At 43.5% G+C, this 14,650-nt stretch overlaps 1 protein-coding gene across 1 annotated transcript in view; it reads left to right on the top strand.

Annotated features, from left to right (window-relative positions):
• The window catches only part of CYRIA (CYFIP related Rac1 interactor A), an 82,608-nt gene that overhangs the window by 43,684 nt on the left and 24,274 nt on the right, over positions 1–14,650 (top strand). Inside the window, 2 exon segments of the mRNA XM_081189220.1 lie at positions 3,185–3,235; positions 7,495–7,530. The gene's annotated coding sequence lies outside the window, so the exon portion shown is untranslated.

Below are 14,650 nucleotides of genomic sequence, written 5' to 3'. Positions count from 1 at the left end.
TGTAGTGCCTTAAGTTAAATTGACTGTAAAGTGTGATTGCTCAAACTTGGCGTGTGTGATAAGCTTCTCTCCCAGAACATACGATTGGGCAGTTGAGTTATAGGTACTGAACTAGCTTCCTTAAAAAAAGAAGTGTGCTTTGTCTATGGCTAAAACAATTTTGTTAGATGGCTCCTAAACTGTAACGTATATAATTCTCTTTGCTTTACTGGAATATATTGACTAGGAACCAAAAGCTATGCATCTGAGTGGGGCTGTGCATTTCTCAGCACCAAGCCACTCTCTCTTATTACACTGCCGAACACTTTTGAAATCCTAGGGAATTTCAAAAGCAATTTGTAAGGTGGTGTAATTTTAAAAATTCTCTGGGCATGACTAAAGTACATGTTTGGATACCAGCACTCAGTAATGTCTGCTGTCTCCAGCACCCAATAATTCACCTGTACTTGAAAAATAATTTTTTTTCCTAGTGGAAAGCTTTCTTCTTCTTGCTCCATTCTTTTGTAGTTGGGGATACTAAGAACCAGGGTTTATGGATGTTACTAAGGTTAGGATTTTGTGGAGGTCATATGGAGAACTGAATCCACGTAGAAGCTAGAGTGAAGCCAGAAGACTGCTACATAGTGTGGCATCTTGGTCATGCAGTCCATGTGGCTCTTGGACTTCAAGATTATGTCATTTTATACATAAGAGAAGAAACAGCGTTCAAAATTTGCCGGCCGCATTTTGCACCTGGCTATTGGCCGCTTGCGCCTGATGTCTCCTCCATCTGGAGGTGCATGCCTGGGGATCCTTGGATCTTGACTGTTTTCACACAGTAGCAACACATCCTGTAGAGTTCTATCCACTATATTTCATCTGCACGATCAGAATGTATTTCAGGAACCCAAAAGTCATATTGAAAAAATACGACTTCTGAGCTGCCTGGCCCCAAAATGGCAACTTGGCATTCTGTTTGGGTGACTGTAACCCTGATTGAAGGAGCTGTTTGGTGCCTGGCTTTGTATATGTGAGTTTCTATCGCTGAGAAGAAATATTTAAGAAAGAGATGGCTCTCTGTTTGACTGTGTACAGTTATGGGGATGGTAAACAAAACTCTAAATGTAGTTGAAGGCTGTATGGACAGAATCTTCCAAAAGCAAAAGCGGCAGGGGGAGACGGTATTCCTCCATGAGATGGAAAACAAAGGTCTGTCTTCTTGGCCCGGAAGTCATACATATTTAGCAGGCTGTATGTAGACGATGAAAACGTGAGTCCAAGACTATCTAGGTGGCTTCAGTGAATGATCGTTGGGAGCTTCCACATGGGAGTTTATTGTGGACTCCATGCTGCTCAGGCCTGAAGCTTTTTCACTGCTTCTCCACGATGTTGTCCTCCTCAAAATGCCATCCCAGATCGCCCCACCCCAGTTTAATCTGGCTTTACCGTTTCCACTTAAAAAAAATACATACATCAAGTTTTCCTGCTCCAAAGGAAAATCCTGTGTGCCCATGGTGTACGTGCTTCATGCCATGGCTGGTCCCAAAGGTCAGATAACTCTCCTCACGAGAAAGAAACCTTGTGAGGAGGAACCTTTTACTTCATGTTTTTGAATCAACGTGGCTGTGTTCAATTTGGGTTTTAAGACAGGCTGTTTTGCAAAAGAGACAGTATTCAAAAATATCCCATTTCTGAACCTGTTGGGCATGCTTTGGTTCATCTATGGCTCTCATAGGTGTGGCATTGATGAAGGGGGGGGGGATCATCTCTCAAGAACAGTGTTTCTCAACCTGTAGGTCCCCAGATGTTGTTGGACTACGACTCCCATCATCCCTGAGCTCTGGCCTTACTAGTTAGGGATGATGGGAGTTGTAGTTCAACAACATCTTGGGACCCAAGCTTGAGAAAGGCTGATCAAGAATGCAACCAAGCAGGACAAAGGAGGAACCTGGCTGTTTCAATTCAGCTATGTGGATATGAAAGGTGAAAACCCATTTGCGGTCACAGCTGAAGCACTGGTACCCTTCTGAGGGAGAAGTGGTGCTGCCCGAGGCAGTGGCTTCACCCTGTCTAGTGGCTGGGCCCAGCCCTGCTGAGGTTCCCTGATCAGGATACATATCAATCATTTGAGGAGCAGAGAGGGGGCAGTCATTTCTCCTCAGCTGAGGAAAAGAGGGTGGGCTGTCTGTAACTTGAACCAAGGATTGCAAACTGCCTTGCAGCCTTGTCTTCAAACTCTGGTGTAAAGCTAACTATGAATTTTATGGAACTTGCTTCCACAAGGTGAAACAAGTTTAGGTGGTTTTTAAATGAAATTAGACAAACATAAGGAAGTCTGATCTATCAGTGAACATCAGCCATGCTAGTTAAATATTACAGCCAGGTTCAGGGGCAGTGTTCTTCTGCATGCTAGAAGGAGTGGGGAAAACGGCTGAGGGTTTTTTCCTTCATGCCCAATTGTTTCCTGCTTGGCAGGGGGTTGGACTCGATGGCCCTTGTGGTCTCTTCCAACTCTATGATTCTATGATTCTAAGAGCATTAATCTGGTGCAGGTGCAAATGCGTACCATGGTTCATGATGAAAAGAGACACAGCAGGGAGTTCGCATGAGAGGGACCCCCATGGGGGGTTCTGGCTTCTTTGTCAGCCCACCTTTGCATGGAAAAACAGAAACGTCAAACATACGCTTCCGAGCACAATTCAAAGTGTTAGTGATGACCTTTAAAGCCCTAAACGGCCTCGGTTCTGTATACTTGAAGGAGCGTCTCCACCCCATCGTTCAACCTGGACACTGAGGTCCAGCGCTGAGGGCCTTCTGGCGGTTCCCTCACTGCGAGAAGTGAGGTTACAGGGAACCAGGCAGAGGGCCTTCTCAGTAGTGGCACCCGTCCTGTGGAATGCCCTCCCATCAGATGTGAAGGAAATGAGCAGCTATCTTATCTTTAAAAGACATCTGAAGGCAGCCCTGTTTAGGGAAGTTTTTAATATTTAATGCTGTATTGTTTTTAACACTTGATTGGGAGCCGCCTAGAGTGGCTGGGGAAACTCAGCCAGATGGGCGGGGTATAAATAATAAATTATTATTATTATTATTATTATTATTATTATTATTATTAGTAGTAGTAGTAGTAGTACATGACAGGTTATTTGAGCTGCATTCCACTTACAATTATTTAATAACAATGTTCTGGATTTAAAATTGGCAGGTTTCGCTCTTCGCTTAGATCTCTAGGAGACTTTGGAGAATTCCTGAAGAGGTAAGATCACATCTGTCATCTGTCTGTCTGTCTGTGTATATCTATCTATCATCTATCTAATCTATCATCATCTCTCTATTTTTGTTGGTTGCTTACTTCAGTACCTAGAAAGCTTTTGACCTCCACCACTTGGTTTAACTGGAATAGTTAGTCATCACTATTTTGGAATCCCTGCTCTGGGAACTTTGAAAGTGCACAAAGACGTGAAAACTTTGATTTCTTGCTCCCTTCCTCGCCCCAGTTCTCTATTTCTCATGCTTTGCTTCCAGCTACTTTCACAGATTCCGTTCCGACTCGCTTCGTAGGGAATGCTGATGGGCAGGCTCAAACTGGGGTAGCAGTCATAAAGAAATTCACGCTTCCTCTTTCTGGCAGGAGGGGGAAACTGCTTCATTTTTGAGAAGTGGGAGGAAAAAAATAACGTACAGTGAAGTCATCCTTAAAATTGCATCGTAGTCAGTGGCTTACTTAAGGGCATCACTTGCCACATGCCTTGGGAAGATGTTGCCACAGCAGAGGCTGATGACTTTTGGTAACCTGAGGGGACGTGGAATCCTTTGATACTTGCAAAATAGCATACCATGTGCATGGTTAATCGTGCGCACAATTGGAACTGAGCTTCCATTGGACACCTTGCAAAACCGGAGTGGGGAAAGGGATCTGGCTGGTGGGCCCGATCCATATCTCCACCCCCCCTCCCATGGGCCAGTGCTGTCAATCATCTGATGTTGCAATGATGTCAGGTTTTTTTTCACCTGTGCAGCACTTCGTGAGTGCTTGGGATTGACCGACTGTCTGCGCTGGCGAAGCCCTAGGGACAGTGCTTTTCCACCTTTATCACCTGATAGCTGGCAGTTCTGGAAGTTCTGCTCCAGGGGCAGCCACTCAGCAGCATCTGAAAAGCCCCTTTCATCCAAGCCCCGCCCTTACCTGCCCCACACCTGACATCCTAGATGATGCCTGGTGTAAGGCAGATGGGCATGGCTTGGGGCAGATCTGGTGAACCTAATTGCACCTGTGGGCGGGAGATTCCTCATCCCTGTTGTAGGAAGATCAGTCTGAGTCTCTTAAATGGTGTTTTATATAAAGTAATTGTTTTATTGATGATTATTTGTTGATTGTTTCATATGATTTGTGCTGCAATTGTGATGTTCTGTTAAGTATTTGTTATTTATTGCTTGTAAGCTGCTTTGGGATTCATTTGAATGAAAAGCAGCTAAGGGCTGGGCGATATCTGGCTTTCTACAGCATGATATATCAGTAGCTAAATATCTCGATATACTGATATATCACGATGTCTGAAATGTATCCTGGCTGCTTCCTCCGCCGTAGAGGAGGAAGCAGCCAAGATACATTGCCCAGCCCTATAGTGAGCAAGCCCTGATACCTCTCCGGTTCACGTGTGAGCCTGAGGGGCATTGGGGTTTTTGTTGTACTCTTCAGCTAGGGGGTGAGAAGCCTCCTGCCCCTCAGCTGAGTGAGCCCCCATACCGCTCTGGCTCATATGAGCTGGAGGGTTGGGGGGCTCCCTCAAAGGCGCAGGCAGATAGGCAGGCAGGTGGAGCCTGAAAGGTGCACACCCAGAACCTTCATCTGCAGGCAATTTGACCTGGCGCAATGTATTGCCCACTCAAGTGGTCTGAAACAGTATCACGATCTGAATGCCATTTAAGCAATTTATCGACATATCTCCCAGCTCTGAAAGCAGCACAGCGATACCATCAGGCAAATCAAATCAAATTGTAAGTCTGAGGTTAGTGCGCCGTTAACGTTCTGCAAGGGAAAGCAGGGAGCGTCGAGGGCCTTCTCTGTAGTGGCACCCAGAATGTGGAAAACTTTCCTGAAAGAGGTTTGGCTGGTGCCCTCTCTCTTCAGTTTTAGGAGAGGCAGCGAAGACTTTGTTTATTCCACTGTGCTGTTAGGTTAAAATCCTGTACTCGCTTAGCTGTAGGTAGGCTCATTGACTTCAGTGGCGCTTCTTTTTTGAGTACGCATGAATAAGATTGCACAGTGAATCCGTTTCAACCTCCCTCTTTGACCGTGTATTTTGAAGCTGACATGGTTAATTTATGCCTCACTCGAACTGCTATGCACTGCAGTCCTAGGCATGTAATTCCCACTGAGTTCAAGGATGCTTTGCTCAGTTAAGACCTGGAGTCTTCACTGATGCATTGAATTTCCCCCCTCATTTATTTTTGTTGGTTTTTGTGTGTGTGTTTTAAATATGGGAACTGCCTCGGGGGCTGAAAGAAGAGGCTGAAATGTCCCGAAACTAAATAAATAATATAATCGCAACATTCATCGTACCACCCTAACTGCAGTACTGAGTTTATTCTGCTCCCAAGGGACGGCTGAGTAGTGTCTGCATCTGCTCGTCTGTGAGGCATCTGACATGCAGAGTATCTGAATTATAGGCTGAATGGTTTGGCCTGGCCTTCGGAAAAGTTGTGGAAATGGCTTTTTATGATTGCTTTTCACACCCACTTACACGCAGATGAGGAGCAGCCTTAAAAAGCGCTGGTCATTCAGAGTTATGTGCACAATATATTTACCCCATATAAAATTTTTGATGTCCCTGAGGTCACTCAAACAGAAGGCAGGTTACATGGCAAATTTAAACCCTCTTTTCAACCCCAGACCTTAAAGTGCTCAGAATCATGTAACAATCATGTGTTCTGATTTTTAGAGCAAAATAACACAGGCATCTGCAGATGGATGCCATAAGAGGATGGGTAAGACAAGTTGAACTGAAGTGTCACTTTAAAAGTATTGCTGTACTTTGGTTTCTGATTAAATGGGACATGCCTACTGTTGGTAGGCTGTAATTGCTGCTTTAAATGTGCAGCTCTAATTTAATTGACGGGAGTCCCAAAGATGGATATGTACAGTGGTACCTCGGGTTACATACGCTTCAGGTTACAGACTCCGCTAACCCAGAAATAGTGCTTCAGGTTAAGAACTTTGCTTCAGGATGAGAACAGAAATCGTGCTCCGGCAGCGCGGTGGCAGCAGGAGGCCCCATTAGCTAAAGTGGTGCTTCAGGTTAAGAACAGTTTCAAGTTAAGAATGGACCTCCGGAATGAATTAAGTACTTAACCCGAGGTACCACTGTACTTTGTTAGATAGAAATAATACTAAAACCTACATAATGTCGGGGAAGTAGGTACTAAGGGGCATGGTGACTTCAGGTCACTAAACATTGTTACCTGTGAGTAAGTTGCATTGATTCTGGTGCTCTTTACATTGTAGTTGGTTTTGTTTGTTTGTTTGTTTCAAGCAGCTAGGAATATATGTGAGATACTGTGATATGAGATTTAGGTTTTGTGTTCTGTGCCTTGGCCTCTCTCTAAGCCAACATTGTATTTGGGCTGGGTGATATCAACATCGCAGTATATCACCAGCTAAACATCATGATATACCGATATATCACAATGTCTGAAATAAGGATGAAATAAGGATGGAGCTCTGTAGAGGCATTTGCTGGATTCATGCTTTTTCCCACATTGTCAGTTTTTTGTATAGCACACAGGCATATCGTGATTCACTATATATTGCCAGAAAAACTGTGAAGCCTATATCACAATATGGACTTCAAACTGGTTTGGGACAATATATTGATATATCGCCCTGCCCTAGGTAAAGGTAAAGGGACCCCTGAGAGTTCAGTCCAGTCGTGAACGACTCTTGGGTTGCGGCACTCATCTCGCTTTACAGGCCGAGGGAGCCAGTGTTTGTCCACTTCCACACACAGTTTTTCTGGGTCATGTGGCCAGCATGACTAAGCCGCTTCTGGCAAAGCCAGAGCAGCGCACGGAAACGCCATTTACCTTCCCGCCGGAGTGGTACATATTTATCTGCTTGCTCTGTGTGCTTTTGAACTGCTAGGTTAGCAGGAGCTGGGACCGAACATCGGGAACTCAGCCTGTCGTGGCCTTCCGATCGGCAAGTCCAAGCGGCACAGTGGTTTAAACCACGGCGCCACCCTCATCCCATTGCCCTGCCCTATTTGGTGTTAAATGTGAGAATGTTCTTCTGTGCCTTTCTCACTCTCCACCCGTATATGTTATACTTCCATACGTTCGATGAACATTGACATTGCAGTCCCTTTTCATTGACTGTTAGCAGTTAGGATTTTAAGAACAAAGAAGAAAGTCTAAACTGTGACGCTAAAGGAGAAGTTGCTTGAGCAGGGTTTGTGTATATGTAAACCTCAAGTATCGCATAAGATGATTACTGACTCCCTGATTCCATTGTTGCAGATTACCGAACCAGATTCAAGACAAACACATTTCCAGGTAAGAAATTACTCGGTGTATCAAATGCTTTCTTACGTAGCATACCGATTAATATTTCTAGGTCTGTTTTGTAAATCTAGCGTTGTGTGTTTCATTTATATATAAATACACTTGTTCATGAGCTAAAGTTCTGGAGGGACCTAATCACACAAGGAGCGCTACATAATTATGACTTCAACCAAAGGGAATGCAAGAAGCCATGGTACCCTTTCAGTTTGTTGGAGCCTTGGGTGCTCCTCAGAACCACCAAAAATTCATTTTTAAGTTAGGAGGAGAATGTACATTTACATAACGCATAGCCTATTCAGTGTTCTTATAGGGCCGTTTGGAGCAGGTTATCTTGGCCCGGGGAAAATTGTAGCTGGTGAAGCAGCAAAAAACCAGTAGAAAGACACTTTCAGCCCCTGAGGCCTCTTGGCCTTCTAGAGATGGGAGTTGCATCCAGGAATATCCTCGGACTATGAAACTGGTGTGAAGACCCATCCAGAACAGGCGACGGATGTATATCCTAGACCTAGCAACACAGGGCTTTTATCTTGCCAGAATTATGTATTTTTCGCTCTATAAGACGCACCAGACCACAAGACGCACCTAGTTTTTGGAGGAGGAAAACAAGAAAAAAAAAATCTGAATCCCAGAAGCCAGAACAGCAAGAGGGATCGCTGCGCAGTGAAAGCAGTGATCCCTCTTGCTGTTCTGGCTTCTGGGATAGCTGCGCAGCCTGCATTCGCTCCATAAGACGCACACACATTTCCCCTTACTTTTTAGGAGGGAAAAAGTGAGTCTTATAGAGCAAAAAATATGGTAAGTCTCAATTTATTGGCGCTCATTCATCTGGACCCTGGTCCAGAACTTATAGGGCCACACCTGATTCAGATTTAATGGAGAAATAGACGTAATTGTAAGACTAGTAACTGGACATTTGTCTCCAATGAGATAACAGTATTATCATGCTGTGCCATCCATAAAAAATAGGTTTTCCCACTTATCCTTATTTTCAAAAGTTATCCCTTTATTGTCAGAGCATCAGTCTTCTCGGATATTAGGGGTGCCTCTCATTTCCATATTGTATAATGGCTGCCTTTATCTCGGACAGCGCAGCTTCAAATGGACCCTTATTTGTTGACATTTTGATTTGGCAATGCTCATTGTTTGACTACCACTGCAGTGATGCACATTGGAGACCCTCGGGCAAAGGGTTCTGTCTGCAGGGAAGCATTTTGCTTGTAGACTGGTGGAGAACTAGCCTATATGGTACATTTAAAGAGGCAGATGAGCCAGAGACCGGTCTGTTTTTCCTGTGTAGCAGGAACAAATCTGGATGCTTACTATTGCAGGACATGTTGCCAGAAATGGACTTGGAGCCACACCCAGGCAAAGTTAAAAAACAGGATGCTGTTCCGTAGTGTGCGAACAACATCTGGAAATAGCGTAGACCTGATGCTTCTTTCAGGGAGATGGAGAATAGTTTTGGTTATAAGTAGATAAATGTCCACTGTGGTATTTTTATAAAGGCTCTCTTAATACTGAGGAGTGGACTCTCTTGAATACCGCAGTTATAAAATGTCACTCAGACATTCAGCTAGTGAAAAAAATGACTTTTCCTTCTGTGAATCTCCCCCACCCCCATGCATAACAGTAAACAATTTTTAGGGTGGTTTTTTTTTTGTTTTTTTGGCTGTATACTGTTCCATTTGCACTGGAGACATTTCTGGGTTTTTAGTTTGTGAGCATTTTAGGTGAGCTCTGAAAGCCTTTTGCTAAATAGCAGTGATAATTAAGAAGGTGAAAAGCAGGAATTTTAATGATCTCCATTTCCTATAACTATTAGTAGAAGTAGTTGCCGTCATCATCACAGTTGTTAAAAACCTGAACTGTCAAAGTACAATAAAATAACTCTGTATTCTAAAGCCCTTGGCCTCCCTCAAAAAGCTATAGCCGCCAGACCCCTACTTAAATGGTTTTCCACCCACCCAAGAACCCCAGCACTGGGATTTCCAAAGCATGTGTGACACAGCTAACAAAATTTTTGGGTGGAGGCAGCAGAAGAGCGAAAACGATGCTACTCTTTTCTCAAGAAATGTAATGCCAGAGAACAGTGATAGTGAATTATCTGCTGGAACTAATAGGCAGCAGCAAAAAGATTAAGAAAGCCAGAGAGAACTTTTTAAGTAAAGTTTGCTATAATTCAAAAAATGAATAAAGCCCAAAAACATGGAAGCAAAAAGTACTTCAGAGGGTTTTAGACAGAACTACAGATTAATGCTGGCAATAAAGATCAGCACTCAGATCTTAATTTCTTTTAAGCTGCCAGTTTCTTCTGTAGATCTAAAATGATCTCAGGATTTTATGATTTGAGGTGCCCGAGCTTTTATAGTCAGCTCCAACTGTTCATGACATTAGCACTGTGGTTATTTTTGGTTTTTGTTTGCCAGTTGGTGTGAAATGCAGCAGATAAGAAGGGCTATTCATCTACTGCAGCCTTAAAAGCTTGAATGTGTGCCCTGAAAACAAATGCCACACAGATTTAATAAGCTTGTGACTTGTGTGGAGGAACCAGGCATGAGGCAAACATTCTCCCCTTTGGTCGCCAGCTATTTGCTGCTTACTGATTCTTGGGTCATGTCACCTGATGGTAATGGGGGCAGCGTCTTGTGATGCAATCCTGAGCAAAGCATCAAAAGGGCTCCCCCATTATTGGCAAGGGCAGTCATTGGCAGCATCTCTGCATTCATAATGTACACATGGGAGCTGTGCACTTAATACCTTGATATCTCCTTGATTCACAGCGACAGATTATTGATTCATTTTGCTGTGCCACAAAAAGAACCCCAGCACTAACATTTTATCAATTTTTAAAATATTGAATAAAACATGAGAACTAGAAATTCATGTGGACTTGCCATCATCTATCTATCATCTATTATCTCTTTATATCAATATCTATCTACCTATCTGTCATCTATCTATCTATCTATCTATCTATCTATCTATCTATCTATCTATCATCTATCTATCTATCTATCTATCATCTATCTATCTATCATCTATCTATATCTATCTATCATCTATCTATCTATCTATCTATCTATCTATCTATCTATCTATCTATCTATCTATCATCTATCATCTGTCTTCACAGCTGTTATTCAACCTTCCAATTACACCCAAAAGGCCTGGGTTTAAAACATAGTTGTTCCTCTTTGTCAAAAAGCTCTGGAATTTCCTTTGTGTTGCTGTGCATTATGGAGACTACATTTTTCTCCTTGCCATAACTGAATTAATTCCGGAAGTCTGTGGCTGAGTCCTGCTGATCCTTGTACAAAACACAGCCTGCTATAGATCGCTACCTACAGTGAGAGGTATTGGCTATCCTGCCTACCTACATTTTTGAGAATGCAAGTATCTGCAATGCGCTTTTTGCCCCCGCTTCCGTTTTGCTCTTCGGAAGGCAAATACTGCCACTTAGTGGATGACTCTTCTAACTGCAGTATCTTCAAAAGATAAATGGAAGGCCTGTTGCTGATCGGCATGTTTGGCCTTGGTTGCCAAAGTTCTTAAATTAAATGGAGACTTTGCCCAACATGTCCATATTGAATTTCTATGTGGTTATAAAGAAACTCATAGAATCATAGAGTTGGAAAGGACCACCAAGGGCCACCTAGTAAAAGGTAGGTCAAGGACCCCTGGACAGTTAAGTCCAATCAAAAGCGGCTATGGGGTTGCAGCGCTCATCTCACTTTCAGGCCGTGGGAGCCAGTTCTTTCCAGGTCATGTGGCCAGCATGACTAAGCCGCTTCTGGCGCAATGGGACACCGTGATGGAAACCAGAGCACACGGAAATGCTGTTTTCCTTCCTACCACAGTGGTACCTATTTATCTACTTGCGCTGGTATGCTTTCGAACTGGAGCTGGGACAGAGCAATGGGAGCTCACCCCGCCATGGGGATTCGAACCACTGACCTTCTGATTGGCAAGCCCAAGAGGCTCAGTGGTTTAGACCACAGCGCCACCTGTGTCCCTCATCTAGTCCAACGCCCTGCCATGCAGGAATCTCAGCTAAATCTCATGCATGTCTTGACAACATGTCCAACATTAGAACAATACAGTGGTACCCTGGTTTACAACCATAATCCGTTCTGGAGGTCCGGTTGCAAACCAAAGCAGGTTGTAACCCAAGGCGCGCTTTCGCCAATGGGGCCTCCCCCCCCCAAAGTTGGTTGTAATCCAAAAAAAGGACACACACTTCCGGTTTTGACATGGTTGTAATCCAAAACGGTTGCAAACCAAGGTACCACTGTCGTATAAAAGCTATAAATGTGTAACAGGGAAGGAAAAAGGATTCCTTATCAAATATAGAAAAATCAAGATTAAGGAGCCTTTTTACTAACATTTTATTAGATCATTAGATTAAGAAATGTTTCAAAGAATAATCATGTAAACATGATTCAGCCGTAGCAATGTAACAAAAAAAGACCCCAACCCTACACACTTTCACCCAACAGCCCCAAGAATATACCTAGAGGGGAAAAATACTCCTGTAATAGAAGGAATGGGGACCAATGGGATGGAAGCAATGACAACGAAAACCACTTGTAAAATCACTTTCCTGTGAGCATCTAAGATGCACTGCTCCCATCTCTAGACATATGAGAGCATAGACTATGCACAAAACCAAATTTCAGGAGGCAAACCTGAGGTTTTCATTGCCTTTGCTGTAGGGGCCTCCTGGTGCCAATATGTGGATGTTTGCAGGGGAGCCTGCCGGTGTGGGAAGATAGGAGGTGCACAGTAAGAGCCCAAGACGTAACTTCATATGCAGCGTTCGAAACTCCCATTGTTCTAGGCGCATTTTGTGACATGGAATTTCATTAGCGCGAGCCGTTTCTGAGCTCTGGGCGCCATATTGCGCCTAAGATTTCAGATTAAAACTGCAGAGCGGAAGAAAAGGAGGACCTTTTTCTGCCTCCCTGCCACTTCCAGCTGCTTTCCAAAGACTGGAAAAGAGACCCTCTTAAGAATATTAGGGAGGTGGGCAGGGGAAGGACTAGAGCATGTGGGAAATGAACATAATATTTTAGCTGCAGTTCATTCATTTTCAGCTTTGTATTCTTGTCATTAAAAAGCGCATCTAGACATTCCGTTGTTGCACCCACAACTAAGCTTTAAGCTGCCATTTAGCTCCTAGCTTTCATATCTCAGTTTCTGACACTGTTCATAAGAGATGCAGGTCAATGCATGGATATATAGGCTAGCATTTGTTTCTGTTGCTTTGCTCTTTACGCACCCTTGGGGAGCTGGGCGTTATTATTACAGCTATTAATACAGGAAAATTTCAACAAGTAGTTTAGTAAATTCCGTCCCCCCACCCCGCCCCTCTCTCTCGAACCCACGTTCTACCATTCAGGCCCCATTATTTGCAAGATCATAGCTGCCTGAGATGACCTGGCAGCATCTTTTTTGCAACCTGGCTGATGTCTCTTTGCCTTGCCAGTGCAACTGGTGGCATTCCGCTTCCAAAATCCTCCAGCGGTGGGTGGTAAACAAAACAGAGGACTTGTGCTGGGCTGCTACCTATCAGCGCTGCACAGAATAAGTGGGTGTGAATAGACAGCAGGGAACAAATTTCCTCAACAACAGGTGGAACACGAGACTTAATCTCAGGGTTGCAGGTTTGAGCCCCATGTTGGATGAGAGATTCCTGCATCGCAGTGGGACAGACTAGGTAGCCCGTGTGGTCCTTTCCAACTCTACAAATCTGTGATTCTGTGATTCCTTTTGTTCTGTAGGCTACTTTTCTAAAATGGATGTGCCAATTAGCCCACAGCCTCTCACTTTGTTTTTTTAGTTTGATGTTTTGCCTGATGGATATTACCATATCTTTCCATGTACAGTGGTACCTCAGGTTACATACACTTCAGGTTACATACGCTTCAGGTTACAGACTCCGCTAACCCAGAAATAGTACCTCGGGCTAAGAACTTTGCTTCAGGATGAGAACAGAAATTGTGGCACCAGAGGTACCACTGTATAAGACACCCCCATGTACGACACGACCCCTATTTTTTTGGACCCCAAATAAATCAATATTTTAAACATCAAACAGAACAACTTTGAGCCCCTGTGCATTCACCATTTGTGTATAAGATGACTCCCAATTTTAGACTACCACACGGAAAAATACGGTACATGAGACTTGTTCCAATTTTGTATTTTCTTCCTTCCTTTCAATTAGATACTCCACATACACATATTGTACAGTGGTACCACGAGTTAAGTACTTAATTCGTTCCGGAGGTCCGTACTTAACCTGAAACTATTCTTAACCTGAAGCACCACTTTAGCTAATGGGGCCTCCTGCTGCTGCCGCGCTGCCGGAGCCCAATTTCTGTTCTCATCCTGAAGCAAAGTTCTTAACCTGAAGCACTATTTCTGGGTTAGCGGAGTATGTAACCTGAAGCGTATGTAACCTGAAGCGTATGTAACCTGAGGTACCATTGTATTACGTTTTACATTATACTTGCTCTTCAGAGCTGACTTCCCTCCTTCCTTCTTCTGGTTTTTTATATCACATATAATTTTATCGCATTATTTTCTTCCATTTTATATGTTGTTATTCATTTTCCGTATTTGTCCATGTGAGAATTTTGTATTTTCATTAGTGATCTGGTTCAAATTCCAACCTTAGTCAATTTGAATTTTTCTATGAAATTGCCAGTGCTACACATCGCTGATGTGGAAGTTACTCAGAAATCATTTCCATTTTTTTATTTCTAAGCATGACATGTAAAAGTAATTTCTTGCTGAAATGCAGAATGCTTAACGAAAAGCACTGTGCGCGCTCGCATGCATGCACATTTTTGTAAGTGTGTGCGATAGAGACATTTCTCTTTTAGTTGTAGTGTCAAACAGCAGAGGGCACTGCGGGATTAATAAAACCCCTTCTGAGCTTCTGTTTCTCTCCCCCACCCCTTACTTCATGTGAAGCCATGTTGAATGAGCAAATGTCTCTAGACTGGTCTGCGAGTTTTAAATGTCTCCTTTACAGGAAATCCACTGTGTAGCACTGCAGGGTTGTCCAAACAACTGCACAATGTCCACTTCTGTGCATATGTTTAAC

This window comes from Podarcis bocagei (genome assembly GCF_964188305.1).
Source record: "Podarcis bocagei genome assembly, chromosome: 3".
Classification (NCBI taxonomy): Eukaryota; Metazoa; Chordata; class Lepidosauria; order Squamata; family Lacertidae; genus Podarcis; species Podarcis bocagei.
Note: the sequence above shows the minus strand (reverse complement) of the source record. Positions and strands in the feature narration are given on the sequence as shown.